Source organism: Emydura macquarii, unplaced genomic scaffold (genome assembly GCF_026122565.2).
Source record: "Emydura macquarii macquarii isolate MOO-44397 ecotype Brisbane River unplaced genomic scaffold, CSIRO-AGI_Emac_v2 contig_587, whole genome shotgun sequence".
NCBI lineage: Eukaryota > Metazoa > Chordata > Testudines > Chelidae > Emydura > Emydura macquarii.
The window spans coordinates 2,444,633-2,458,716 of NW_027130724.1; the positions used below are offsets into that span (position 1 = coordinate 2,444,633).

Here is a 14,084-nt window from a genome sequence, read left to right on the forward strand (position 1 = left end):
CTAGACACAGATAAGAATGCCACTGAGTATCTATCTCCCTCTCTACACCTTACTGCTGGCGCAGAGGCCTTTAAATCTAGAGGTATGAGAACCTCCCCACCACTGGCCCCCGAAGCAGGCTGCTGGAGCCTGATTTTCACAAAACAGGAGGGTCTGAAAATCAAGGGGGAGAGTGTAAGCTCTGGGTGGGGTGGGGGGGGAGCAAATTTGCAGATGCTCAGAGAATCATGGGAAGAAAAACTGCAGCTTCCCCCCCACCCCCAAACAGCAACAGGTGGCTCCCTCCCCCCATTATCCTACCGTCTTCCGCCCAGGTGCACCCCCCACACACACACCCCGAAGCCCACAGCTACTCTTCCACCCCAACCAGAGGCCCCTTCCCAGACACACCCACTGTTGTCTCCCTTCTCCCCGACCAGATGTAACCCCTCCCACCCCAAGCCCCCTCTCACAAGCGCAGCCCTGAACACACGTACCTCCTCCTCCCTGTACAAGTGCTCCCCACTGAGCCTCCCTCCCCAACTGCTGCCACCCAGGCAGGCGGATCGTCTCCCCGCTCCCCCACTTCTAGCACGGGCACCCCCTTTCCGATCCCGCAGCGCAGAGGCGAGGTTTGGCCTCCCCAGCCCACTTCGGGGCTGCAGGTTCAACGGAGCTCAAGCCAGCGAGCCAAGCAGCAGCAGCAGCAACAGCCGCCGCCTGCCCAGCAAAGCCAGCTCTGCAATGCCAGGCTGCAGCCACCAGTCCTTCCCGCGCACACAACACGCTCCCGGGCTGGGACACGCCGCCCGTGCCACTGCAATGCCTCCTTGCACGCCCGCCGCCCTGACCATTCCCGGGGGTCCGGGGGGGGGGTGCAGCGAGAGAGCAACCCCCCCCCCCCTTCCAGCACCGCCCCACGTACTTCGGAAGAGAACCCGCCACCCCCAAGCGAAGGAGCCCAGGCACTTACCAGCGCTCGCTCCCCACCTCCCCCCAGGCTGCTTTCCTGGCAAGGCAGATCTGAGCGGGGAGAGGCAAATCCTCAGGGGAGCAGGTCGGAGCGGGGCTTCTGCGGGAGGCGCGCGCACAAAGTTTGCAGGGAAAAGCAAAAAAAAAAAACAAAAACAAAAAAAAAAACAACCCGGCTAGATCCTGCCTCCCCGGCGGCGGCCGCTCTGGATCAATGGTGCGTTGGGCCCAGGCAAAGGTGAACTTTCCACCGGGGTGGTGGAGAAGCCCCCGGCTTGCAGCGCCCACCCCGCATTGGCACTGAGCACTGGGGCGCTCTCTTGCTGCGGCGGCGGCTCGGACAATGTACGTGTGTGTCTGTGCACAAGGCGAGCCCCGGCAGGGGCCAGCGGCGAGCAGCAGCAGCACACGCCCAGGCCCCGCTCCCCGCCCACCAGTCGCTCCCCGCCTCTCGCCGCCGCTGATAGGCGCTCCGCACAAGCCCGGGCACCCGGGAGCGGAGCCCCAGCTCCTCCGCCCTCATGGTGGGCTGCGGGCCGCGTCAATCACACACGCCAAAGGTGCCGCCCAGTCCCTTCCCTCCCTTCTGCTGCTGCCGCCGCCGCCTTGGCCAGGGCACGGAAGGCTGTGAGCTTGGGGAAGCAGCAGCAGCAGGCGGGGAATTGCTGCTCAGCCCTTATTTTTAGTGCTGTGGTTCCTGCACTCAGTCTTTGCCTCCCCGTCCTCTTCTCTACGGCGCATCTCCTGCGATGAAGCGGTTCCTCCCTCTCTGGGTGATCTTCCTTCCCAGGGCGAGTCTTTCCCCTCGGCTCTGGCTTTCTCGCTGCTGCTCCAGTGAAGTCTCCCCTCCTCTTCTCTTCCAATTCGCTCCTTCCTCCACTTCTTTGCCTCCCTTCTCTGTCTCGCTCTCCTGCTTGCAAGGTTTCCCCCCTTGCTCGCTGTGTCCTCCATGGCCTAACGCTATGTTCTGGTGTTTCTGCACCCCAGGGATGGTTTGATGTGCTGTGAAATGCGCGGAACTGGAGGAGACCCCTCCCATTTAAAAGGAGACGCCAAGGAGGGGGGTATTGGACTGTCACGAAAGCATTAATTCTCTGACCCAGACCCATGCCTACATCCCTACTCCGTGGGACTAGGCAGGGTATTGATCCCATGGGCCACGTCTAACAAAGGCTCTTCCCTTCCTGTGTAAAGCCAACCTGAAATACAAATTCCCCAACTCCATCAATTAGGAACTCCCCAAACTGGGATGAAAGAGCTCTATTTAACCCCTTCAGGCCTGCAGCATTGAGTAAAGTGGTGGATGTTCAATAGCACTTCGCATTTCTAGAGCATGTTCCATCTGAGCACCCCATAGTGCCCTGTAAATATGCATCAATTAATCTTCAAAACAACCTTGTGAAGAAGGAAGACTTATTACCATTTTACAAGTAAGGAAAGAAAGGCTAAATCATCAGCCTATGTGCAATGGGCCCAGCCATTTAATGGCATTGTCAGCCAGGTGGAGAGTCAGTAGCCCTCTGTCAAAATAAGTCACAGGATAAATAATTTGCACCCACAGCAAGCCAGGGACAGAGCTTAGAAATTCTTATCCCCAGAAATGTGCTTTAACAGCACTTTCACCTGCTGTTCCCAACCTATGATTTGCTGGCAGTTGTCTTAGTGGCTGTGAGCCTCCACCCCATTCACCTCTCTCTGCTCTTTTGCAGACATGGATTTGTTCAGTCACCTGCAAACAGGCCTTTTCAGACACCTGGTGTCAGTAGTGCCCTATGGTTAGTTTTTGCTATAAATCAGCTATTAGGCCTGACCCATAGAAGACCCCAGCATAGCTGAGCTGGCTCTCTGCTCTCCCCCTGCACATTGGAGGACCTACTGCATGCATCTGAAGATGGGGTCATTGTATGGAAAGGGCTGAGGATCCCTGCTACAAGGTGTTTATTTAGTAATGGGACATGGCTCTCAGTATAGCACATAGACCAGCTGGCACTGGGGAACCATTGCTCAAGCACAAGGTACATCTTCAAGCATGTTGTTATTTCTATTATACCAGTACCTAGTGGTCCCAAACAGAGATCGGGGCCCCATCGTACTAGGTGCTCTTAACACATATAATAAAAAGACAGTTCTTGCCCCAAAGAGCTTACAGCACAAGCACTGAAATTATTAAACAGGCACACAGGATACAATTTTAAAGAGTTGTGCAGTTTTAGTAGTACAATTCCCAACAGATACACATTGTCCGGGCACCAAGAAGCCTGCCAAAGTACTTTCAAAATCAGTCCTTAAGGGCCAAACACAAAGGGTCAAAGATAATAGGCTCAAAATTAATCTACCTTTAACTGTTTGTTTGCTTTTGAACTGCCCTCCTGATGCTGAAAAATCTATCAGCTACCCACAAAACAAAGGCTGCAACTTGCAGAAACGCATCATCTCTGCTCAGCGAGCCAACATCCACAGCAAACCCAAGGCGGTGGGTTTCTCCACAGGCATATATTCACGTCACACTGCCTCTCTGCTCTGCCTGTCTTGGCTTGTATTGTCTTCTTGTACCCATTTCTAGTAAGCAGGCAGGGTACTGAAGTGTACAGGAATTCTGCTCTCTGAAGCACTGAGAGGGCAGGATCATTGTATATTTCAATATCTAGCTGGCCAACTAGAAGAGAACAGATGAGCAAAAACAAAGAGATAGCAACACACACACACACCCTGGAACAATACAAAACCAGGCTTGAGTGCATTTTGTTTTATGTCTCCCACTCCTGGCCTTGACAGTGACCCACAAGAAGTAGGCAATCGCAACAAGAGGTTGAAACAGCACCTAGCTCAACCTGTAGTGCCAGACAATGGAATATATATATACAAGTGGAATATTGATTGTTTATAGACTGCTGCAATATAAAGCCCGATCAGCTAATGGTGAGTTATAGCCACACAAACACATAAGGAATATAACACAAATTGTCAAGAAAGAAACCTAGAAATTGTTTAGTCTTTGTCTCTCATTTCTTCCCTTGCTTGCTCACTTTTATTTAAAAAAAAACAAAAACAAAAACAAAACAAAAAAAAAACCCAGACATTTGGGACCACATCCTCAGTAATTGTAAAGCAACATAGCTCCATAGACTTCAGTGGAGCTGTGCGGATTTACACCAGCTAAGGATCTGGCCTTTTATATCGGTACCAAGGCACCCTGCCTTGCCAGCCTCTCTCATGTCCTTTTCTTTAATTTGAATTTAGTGCTGGTGAAAGGTGCTGGCTTACTTGATGACCCTGGAGGATGGAGCCTTCTGTTTCAGAACATAAAGAACCTGGGCAGCTTCCACACTGCTCTGCCACTTAGCGATAGGTAGTTTAGTCCCTGTGCTAGGTCACTCCTGGGCTATTCAAGTCATAGGGCAGGTCTACACTTAAAATGTTGCAGCAGCGCTTAGTGAAGATGCTACTATGCCAACAGGACAGCTTCTCCCATCTGTGTAATTAATCCACATCTGCAAGAAGCAGTAGCTATGCCAATGGAAGAAGCTCTCTTGTTGACATAGTGCTGTCTACACTGGGGGATAGATTAGTATAACTGTCGCTCAGAACATTGCTGCTCATTTCCACGGTTCTATCCTTTGTTTATCACACATTCATCTGGTCCATTCTCAGTGTGCACAGGCACACTGGATTTTTCAGACCCCTGAGCAATGTAGTTATACCAATGTAAGTTTAGAGTGTAGACCTGGCCACACTGAGACTGCCAAATTGGGTGCCTGATGACAGTTTCTATGATGTGGGCACCTGTCCACTAATATAAACTAATATAAACTAGTCTGAAATCTCATGAGCCATCAAGCTGATGCAGTTTGCACATTCTATGTAGAACTACGATGTGGCATATAAACCTTATCCTGCCACAGCTACTAAGGGGTGAAGAGACAGAGTAAATACGTCTGCAGCTGCAGCTGACTGGTGGACTATCAACAGCTGTGATAAAAGCTTGTGGACCAGACAGAAGAGGATGGCTTTGCATCAAGTGTAAGCTGGTAGGACGCAGAGAATCAGTTGCTCTATGAAAGGGGCTGGGAGGCAGATGAAGGTAGGAAGCAGCTTAGGGAAGCAGCCATGAGTCTGAAAAAGCAGCCTATACTACTTAAAAAGGGGTGCCTGGGCTGAAATGCAGAGGATGGGGGCAGCTCTCCTATCAGCCACCAGGGAAAGAGATGTAACAGCCCCCCTGATGCAAAGGGGCAAGGACTAGTGAGTCCAGGATGAGGCTGGAGACCTGGCATAATATCATTAGACTTCTTTTTTGTTGAACTCCTTACTACTCTGGAAGGGATGGAGACTATAAGTGAATTACAGGTCTTGAATTTTGCCAGTGTAGATTCAAATCTGTAGTCTCACTGCACAGCATAGTGCACAATGGCTGTATCAGCAGACCACTGACAGCTGTTCTTACATTATCTCTAGGTCATGGCATGCACCCGGTGCAGGTCCCTAGTCAGTAAAAATCATTACCAGCTCATGGTTTATGTTTTGCCTTGATGATCTCCTAGTCAACAGCTATTCACTTGACAAAGCAACCATCATAATTGCCAGAATGGATGCTGGTTATGCCAGGGGCAAGAAAGAGAAAAAATATCGAATGAGTATGCAACCACCCTCCTACAAGTAGTCCCACTGGAACAGAGATTCTCTGGCCAGGCAGTGTAGACGAGTTCACATTTTGCTGGCTATGCTGTATTCATTTTCTGTATAAACAGAGGACTTCAGACTCCGGGACTGAGTGGATCTTCTAGTTCAGGCCTCTTTTGCTTTAGGATCCAAAAGTCCCCAGTTTGATCCTCTCTGCCAACGACCCACCCATTAGTGGCGTGTTATACAAGCAGATATTTAGTCTTGGGATGACATGATGACACCTCACTAGCACTAAGTAACTTTTAAAAAATCATTAGAACTGTCATTCCTTAGCTCTCCTCTGCTTTAAACAGAAGTGTGTAACATGAGGTAGCTTGGCATGATTTCCACTGGATCTCAGAGAAACCTCCACAGAGGGTCCAATTAAAGAACGGTCCTTTAAGTCCCATTGTAGATGCAGATCATCCCAAATAATTCTGTGGGGGTATACTCTGATTTATCTATTTCCACTAGAAAACCCCAGGAATCAGCCAAGTTGAAGTCTGAAGCCAGGATGAAGTCTCCCCACCTTACCTCTTCAGCTAATCATAAAAGTTGTTTCTCCATGATAACTTTGCTAAGTTTTGGTTGTTTTAGGTAGTAGAACATTGCTGCTCATTTCCACGGTTCTATCCTTTGTTTATCACACATTCATCTGGTCCATTCTCAGTGTGCACAGGCACCTTCTGTGTAACTGAAATTGGGGCTTCCCAGGGTCATCTAATATGGGTGGGGGGAGAGAATGTCAGTGCAGATTCTTGCCTCACATGGTTTCAGAACTTTGTCCACCAGAGGATACTAGAAACCTGGTCTTCCTGATGAAAATGCAGGACTCCCCAATATAATTTTGCTGCTCTTCTTTCAAGATAACTCAGGCTCCCAGAATCCAACTCTCCTGCAGATGCACCAGATTTTCTAATCATAGATACCTTTAACACATTTAGAAGACTGCGGCCGCTTCACTGATGTGGCTTTCCCCAGCACTTAGGAGTCACTTGCAGCATGACAAAAAGTGAGCTAATAAGAAATAAAGTTTAAGAATTTGTTTTGTTTTCTTTAGAGAAGAGAATACAAAATGCTTCCTTTTCCTCTGTGACATAAGTAATTTGCCATGGTAACCAGCTTATGAAACAGAAAAGTGTTGAGCATAAGGTGTTTGGTTGCTATGGTGAGGACAGAAGCTGAGACCTTTTCCTCTTTGTTCATTGGTGTCCATGCATCATCTAGGCAGGAAGGTCCAAGTCAATAGAAGTCCTTGCTAGTCCTTATAAGGCAACAGGCTTGTATTACATTGGCTGGCACATAGATCAAAACTGAAATGCAGTCGTCAGCAGGAATTAAGGCAATGTGTACAAGGGCAGGGATAGGGCTGGTTTCTTAGAAATACAGGGCCAAATTCAGTCCCATTGTGTAAGCCAGTGCAACTCCTGCTGGTGTCATTGGTAGCTGTATCTGCTTACACCAGGACTGACTCTGACTTACCCTCTTTATCAACTTTCATATTTGGGATCTTCTTTTCCAAATTCTGTCCAATGGGAAAAGCTCCATTCAGTAGATCTGAGAAATGGGGCTGGCCATAGAGTTCTATGCCTCAAAGTAGACTAGGTAGGTATGGTTGTTCTGTTAACCTACCCTCTTGGCACATATTGGGACTCTGTTTGAAAATACTGATTGCTCCTGACTCATTGTGGAAAATACAGCTCATTAACTCCATCCTGGGAAGTGAGAGTGGGCAGAGGAAACTGGATCAGGACAGAAAGAGAGGAAGCCCAGAAACATCCTCACTTGGATTGGGGGGAAATTCAGGCTGATTTTTATTATGTTTATTTCAACAGCTAATAAAGCAGCCCAGGAAGAGGAGTGAATTTGGGCACTAAGTTAAGCACAAGTAGTCCCACTAAAGTCAATGGGACTGCTCACATGCTTAAAGTGATATGCAGTGGTGTTGTAGCCATGTTGGTCCCAGGATATCAAAGACAAAAGGTGGAGGATGTAATATTTTTTTATTGGACCAACTTCTGTAGATGAGCAAGACCAGCTTTTGAGCTTACACAGATCTGAAGCAGAGCTCTGTGTAAGCTCGAAAGCTGGTCTCTCTCACCAACAGAAGTTGGTCCAAAAAAAAATATTACCTCACCCACTTCATGCTTAAAGTTAAGCATATGTGTAAAAGTCTGCAGAATCAAGTTCTAACCTAGTGTGTGTTTCTTCTCTGTTAGAGCAGGGTGAGGACTTAGTTCACAGGACCTAGTATGGAGTCAGATGCAAAGATTCTTCTTCATGCCAGCAGAAGCATGTTCTTTTCTGGCTGATTTTGTAGGCTGAAAGGCTATCAGTATTGACATGCAAATAGGAGGAGCCAGTGGCCTAGGATTCTGCTTCTGTGTGCACTTAAAAACATAAGCATATAGTTAGTACAAGTAGCCAGGGGCACTCTTAACCTGAAAGAAGCAGATGGGAGACAAATAAGCCCACATGAGACTTACAGCTGTGAGTATCACATCCTTTTTGGCAGCTGTTGTTTTTATGCACCCATTAAGGTATCCCTGATGTGGAAGCCTTTGTTCCCAATGATACCCAGGATGAGTATATCCCTGGAAGTACTATGCAGGAACCAGATTCCCGCTAGTGGATAGACTTTCATCTCTCAGATACTAGGTATGTTTTATGATCACTATTCCATTGGCACCAGCTGGGAATAGGATCACCTTTGCTGCATATTGGGATGAAGTGGAAGCTCTCTCTTGCTAAAAAAATGATCCCTTAAAGTTTAGGCTATTTATGCAGTGGAAAAGCTCACAAGCTTGAGAAAAGGTAGACAACCTTTTTTTGTTGCTTGGACTCTGTTGAATTTGCAGATAAAATTATCATGGCTAAAGAAAGATCTTTTCCTAATTTCTTCTTGAGGCTGTAGAGACAACGCTCATAGATAAAATGCAACAATAGGTCTCTTTCCAACTGGTGCTATTATGTAGGTTCTTTTTGTATAGAGCAATTCTATACTGGGATGCAAGCTCTAGTTGATTGCATAAAATGAATTACTGTATTGTAATTGACTGGCTATAAAAGTATTACTGTATAAGGAAAAGCCCTGTGAGCCTTCTACACCATAAAGAAACTACTAGATAAATGCAACCCATTGATAAAAACACCACTAAAATTATTCAGTGGTATAATTCAACTCATTCTTTTATACAAGAGAAGTCTGCAGATTGTATCAAATGAGACAAAGCCCCAGGAGAAACAGCATGAAATTCTGCAAACAAGTACTGCACATTAGGAGAGAGTGGTTTTTTTTCAAAAGTGCCCAAGACACGTAGAAGTGCAAGTGCCATTGGGAAAACGCGCAGAGAAAAGAGAAAGCACAAAAGGACTTGTGCTCCTAAGTCATTTGGGGACTCTACCAGCAAAGGATGCTGAGCAGAACTACAAGGATTCCATGTTCTAAGCAATGAAGAATAAAAATGGTTTCTATTGCCATCTCAGTTAAAGCACCACCCGCTCCCTCAATCATATAGCACTAAAAGACCCAAACCTGAAATTCGGTATATGTGTCACTCCTGCACAGCTTTGCTCCCAAACCCAAAAAACAGTGATACCAAGATCCACAATACAAACAATCCTACTGAAAAATAAACAATGCTCACAATTTCCTTAAACCAAACCCTTAAAAAATAAAAATGCACAATATGATAGAAGGGCAGATTAAAACCAAGAAACTGACATACTGTTGATTCCTGACCAGAAACTTTAGCAGATTATTATTCTACAGTGAAAGACATAAAGGTCAAGCAGACCCTTACCACATACGGAGTTAGTGCCTGAAAGAAAACTCCACTGAGGTTAATGAAAAGATTCCCGTTGACTTCCATGAACTTTGGATCCAGACCTTTAGCAACCAAACTGAAAATAGAAACTGGGAGACACCAGATTCACTGGAAACACAGAGAGCAACTACTTTGTAATTGGTAAGGCAGAGGAAAGATTAAAAGAGAGACATTTTCTATTCCACTGTTTAAAATATGAATGAATACTGATAAATGAAACCCTCTCTCATTTAAAAAACAAAGCATAATTTTGGTAGAAGTGAAGGAGATGGCAGCAATAGCCACTCGTTATGGGCCAGCCTGCCACTGTTTTAGAAATGAACAGTCATACCAACAGCATATTTTGTATAGAAACCTATTTCTAGTGTGAAAAGTTCCATAGGGGTAGCCGTGTTAATCTGTATATAGCAAAAACGAGAGTCCTATAGCACTTTAAAGACTAACAAATTTGACACAATCAGACTGGGTCCGAATAGGGACTAGGAATGGTTCTCTCATTACAAGAAGTAATTGTCACTGTTCACACATTCTCACCTTCTAATCAATGGTTGTGAATAGGCCTCAACTACTCTAACTGAATGGACTTTGTTAGCACTTGCCCTCCCCATTGTTTTGTTTCTCACCCTTGGATGTATATATATACTGCCTATCTGTGATTTCCATTTCATGCATCTGACGAAGTTGGTTGCAGCCCATGAAAGCTTATGCCTGCAGAAATTTGTTAGTCTTTAAGGTGCTACAGGACTCTCATTGTTTTTATTTCTAGTGTGAAGACCTAACCCAGGCAGATGTCTGAATGTATTGGATTTAACTTTGAATTGAACCAAATGGAAGGGAAAGAGAGAGAACTCCACAGGCAAATAGCATGTGGAACTAGAAAGACAATTTTATTGTATATGTAATACTATATTTAAGAGTTACTTCTCTTTATACAGTGACCTGCTCTCACATTGGATAGAGAGAAACAAGCCCATTGAATTAATGGAAAGATTCCTGTCCCATTTGCTTCAGTGGACTTTGGTTTAAGCCCCTAGTGAATATTATATTAGTCTTATTGTACACTTTTCTCATTACTAATGTGATGGCAGCATGACAGCCATGTGGAAAACACACAGCAAGTACAGCAGCAGTGCAAACTTCGCCACAAAAAAGTCTTTGCCAAGACAAGGAATATGTCTATGCTTCAAGCTACAGGTGTAGATTCCAGCTTGAGGAGATGTAGCTGCTCTAGTTCTGATTGAGCGAGCGCACTAAAAATAGAGTGCAGCTGTGGTGGCAAGAGGGGCTAGCCGCCCTGCATATGTACCCATCTGAGATGCTAGGCATGTACTTGGGACAGCTATACTCTATCCTTAGCATGCTGGCTTGATCAGAGCTAATGTCTCCTCGAGCTGGAATTTACATCTCCAGCTTGAAGGGCAGACATTTCCCAAGAAGGACCAACACCGCGGTTGACAGAAGTGTCTCATCTCCACATCCATTTAGACCCAGACCTCTCTGTTGATATTGTCAGTAATGGTGCCAAGAAACATCAGTTGTAGTGGTGGATTTTGTGATGGTGGAAACAGGTAACTAGGTGCCACTGTAATGCCACCAATTTATAGTATACAGGCCAACAAATGGTAAGGACTTTTAGCCAATGTCAACTTGGGCTAGATTTCAAGTGTCGACTGAGTGCTTGATTCAAAGGCCACACAAGCCTATAGGAGACTTTCTATTTATTTCAATAGGCAAACAGAACGGGCCCTGAGAGGTGGAAGTCTCTGTATTCTATTAACAATCCCCTGAATCATCCAGTCCCCTTTACTTTACATTTTAAACTCAGTGCAAATGCAGTTTAATACAGTATAAAACTTCTAAATTCATGCCTCTCAGCAAAGAAATTATTGATGCAAAAGATTGTTAAGGTTACTTACAAGGTCCAGACTGCTGCTAGGAGTCTGAATTCCAGGCTAGTAAGCAGGCCCAGTCACTAACTGAGTTTTCAACCTTCTTTGTGCAGCTTCTACATCTGGTGGTCAAAATAGATTCATCCTTGTGTACCTGAAGGCCTCTTTGCACCAGATAATTCCATGTTTAAACCTTTAACCAGTCCAGTTTTTGCCTTGGAAGAGTCAATACAAGATTTTTTTTAAGTCACCTGTTTACTCTGATTCAAATTTTATTCTGCTGATTTCTCAAAACCCCTAAAATTAACACTGAAGAAAACAATTGTTAGATAAATTCATGTCACATGAAGATTGCAAAGCTCTCTTTTATTGTCTGATCCATCCATGCACTGGTAGTAAAATTACAGACAGTTCTAAAGACATTCATATGTATCCAGCTAAACTGCTGGTTTCTTTCTCTTGGTCACCTTGTAATGTATTGGCTGAACTGGTCCACACCACCCTCCTTCCCATTAACCATGTTTATAATATTAGTGTCATTTTTTTTTATCCTCTCGCACCTAGTGCCTTGCAAAATTTTGTCATTCCTTTCTTAACAAGGAGTCTAATGTTCCTCGACTACATTGCTCTCACTTTGCCCAGGTGGAAATGGTTACACACGATGCCACGTTGGTATAATATGGTCCAACTCACAATTTAAATAGCTACACAATGTGCAAGGCAATGAAGGATGCTGCCCAGCCTTTTCAAGATTTGTCTCTCCTTTTCCATCCCTATTGCCAACACCTTAGTTTGTTTTCTGGTAATTTCCCATTTTTAGCTACTGCTGCCTTCTTGCTATATCCCCTCTCTTCTTGAGCCTTAGTGATGTTGCTCTTGCTTCTGCCACGTGAAATTCATACTTTGCCCCTTCACCTTCAATGAACTACAGCATTTTCATCTTCCTCATGTTGCTCTTAAGCAGTTATAGGCCACAGGCAACATCCACTCTAATGCTAGTGTTTAGTTCAAGTGGTAGGGGTTTTTGTTTTTGGAGTCAGAGGCCCTAAGTTCTATCCCTGATCCCTCCTGTATGCTCATGAGTCATGACTATGACAGCTATGTACATGCAGCCATGGATATACTTCCCTCTTGCTGCCCTAAAGAACTTTCCAGGAAGAGTCTAGAGATCCCTACACCCATATAATGGAGATAATCATTTCCCCCCTTTTCTGTCCCCAATTCAATTATCTTCTTTCTCCTTCTATTCCCCTGTCTGGGAGGATGAGAAGCTAATTTCAAACCTAGGCTCATCATAAATTGAGAAACATACTCTTGCAGTAAGGAAATATTTCCTCCTCTCCCAGAACTGTGATCTGGGCAGTGAGGGACCTCAAGACACTTTTTGTCCACATGGGTGTAGCACCATTACCTTCATTTAAATATAAGTTTAAAGGCATGGGACCACATTTTCAGAAGTAACTAATTATTTTAGGATGCCCAATTTGAGACACTTTAAAGAGATCTGGTTTTCATAGAGTGTGCTCATTAACTTTCTGAAAGTCAGATGCCTCACTTGGGCATCCAAAAATGGAACCATCCAAAATCCACTAGGCACTTCTGTAAATCTTGGCCATGCGTTTTTGAGCTGCCTCTGTTTGCTTTGACTGGTGAAGCATGATCTCCACATAAAGAGGACCAAGTGAATTCAAATGATTGATTGAATTCCAGTTCTTGACCCCTTATGAAAATATATGACTAAGCTAATGTTAATCTACAGATGCTGTATTAACACTGAATGATTTCCCAGTACTCATTAGTAACATCTTGATAAAGGAAGAACGTGTTAGATAGTTTCCCTGCAGTAATCTGTTTAATCATCAGAGCTTACTGGCAGAAGGATCTGGGGGACTTATGTGATCACAAAGAGAATTAAACATCATGCAATACTGTCTCTCTGTCATGCTATATGATAGACCTCAGGGAAAGGAACTGACCTCAGGACTGTCCAGTTCCCCAAACTAATAGGCCTGGGTATATTTCAGGTATGATATGCTTGATTTTCTGGGTTGGGGGGCGGGGGGATGATGACTTAGGAAGGTGCTGTGTGACTTTCTCCCCCAGTCTCTTAACTTTATACTCTATCACTTTGAGGATTCACATAGTTGTGATAGCAGCTCCCATGCAGCATCATTTGCATGCTCAGTGCGCTTGCCCTAGTACCGCTGCCTAAAGCATTCCCACATGCTCATTGGGGATCTGCTCTAAGGCTTATTGAAGTCAATGGTGTTGGGAGCAAAGTCATATTTAGGCCTGACAGAAGCCTGCTGTGGATTTTAAGGGTGTGTTCTGATAACATTTAACAGTAGAACTGTGCATGTGTAACAAATTGCAGAGCAATCATGTTTGTGAGAACAGGATAAAATAACTAAAAAGCTAGAAAGGACCAGTTTGAACTAACACTAAACCTGAACTGACAGAAGAGAGTTAATATGGAAATGAGACACTAATACATATGTATTAGACAAGATAACAAAAAGTTATACGTTTGTGTAACAAAGGGAACAACAAAGGTTGAAGCTATATTGTCTGGTGCTTGCAGCAACTGTGATGAGATTGTCCTGATGAGCTTCCCACTTGTGAATAATTGATCACTACTCTGAGTGTTTTGCCTTAATAAATTGTTATTAGACGCATCTGCTGAGTAAGTGAGCCTTAATCTAACAAATGGGCATTTTTTCATTGATTTCAGTGGGCTTTGGATAAGGCCCTGGAA

At 44.9% G+C, this 14,084-nt stretch overlaps 1 protein-coding gene across 2 annotated transcripts in view; it reads right to left on the bottom strand.

The window, feature by feature from the left end:
* HRAS (HRas proto-oncogene, GTPase) overlaps positions 1-14,084 on the bottom strand; it is a 91,508-nt gene that overhangs the window by 74,314 nt on the left and 3,110 nt on the right. Inside the window, exon 1 of one of the 2 annotated variants that reach the window (XM_067540490.1) lies at positions 953-2,008. The exons of the other annotated variant lie outside the window; for it this stretch is intronic. The gene's annotated coding sequence lies outside the window, so the exon portion shown is untranslated. Of the gene's footprint in view, positions 1-952; positions 2,009-14,084 lie in introns of those variants that run through there. 2 annotated transcript variants of the gene reach the window in all.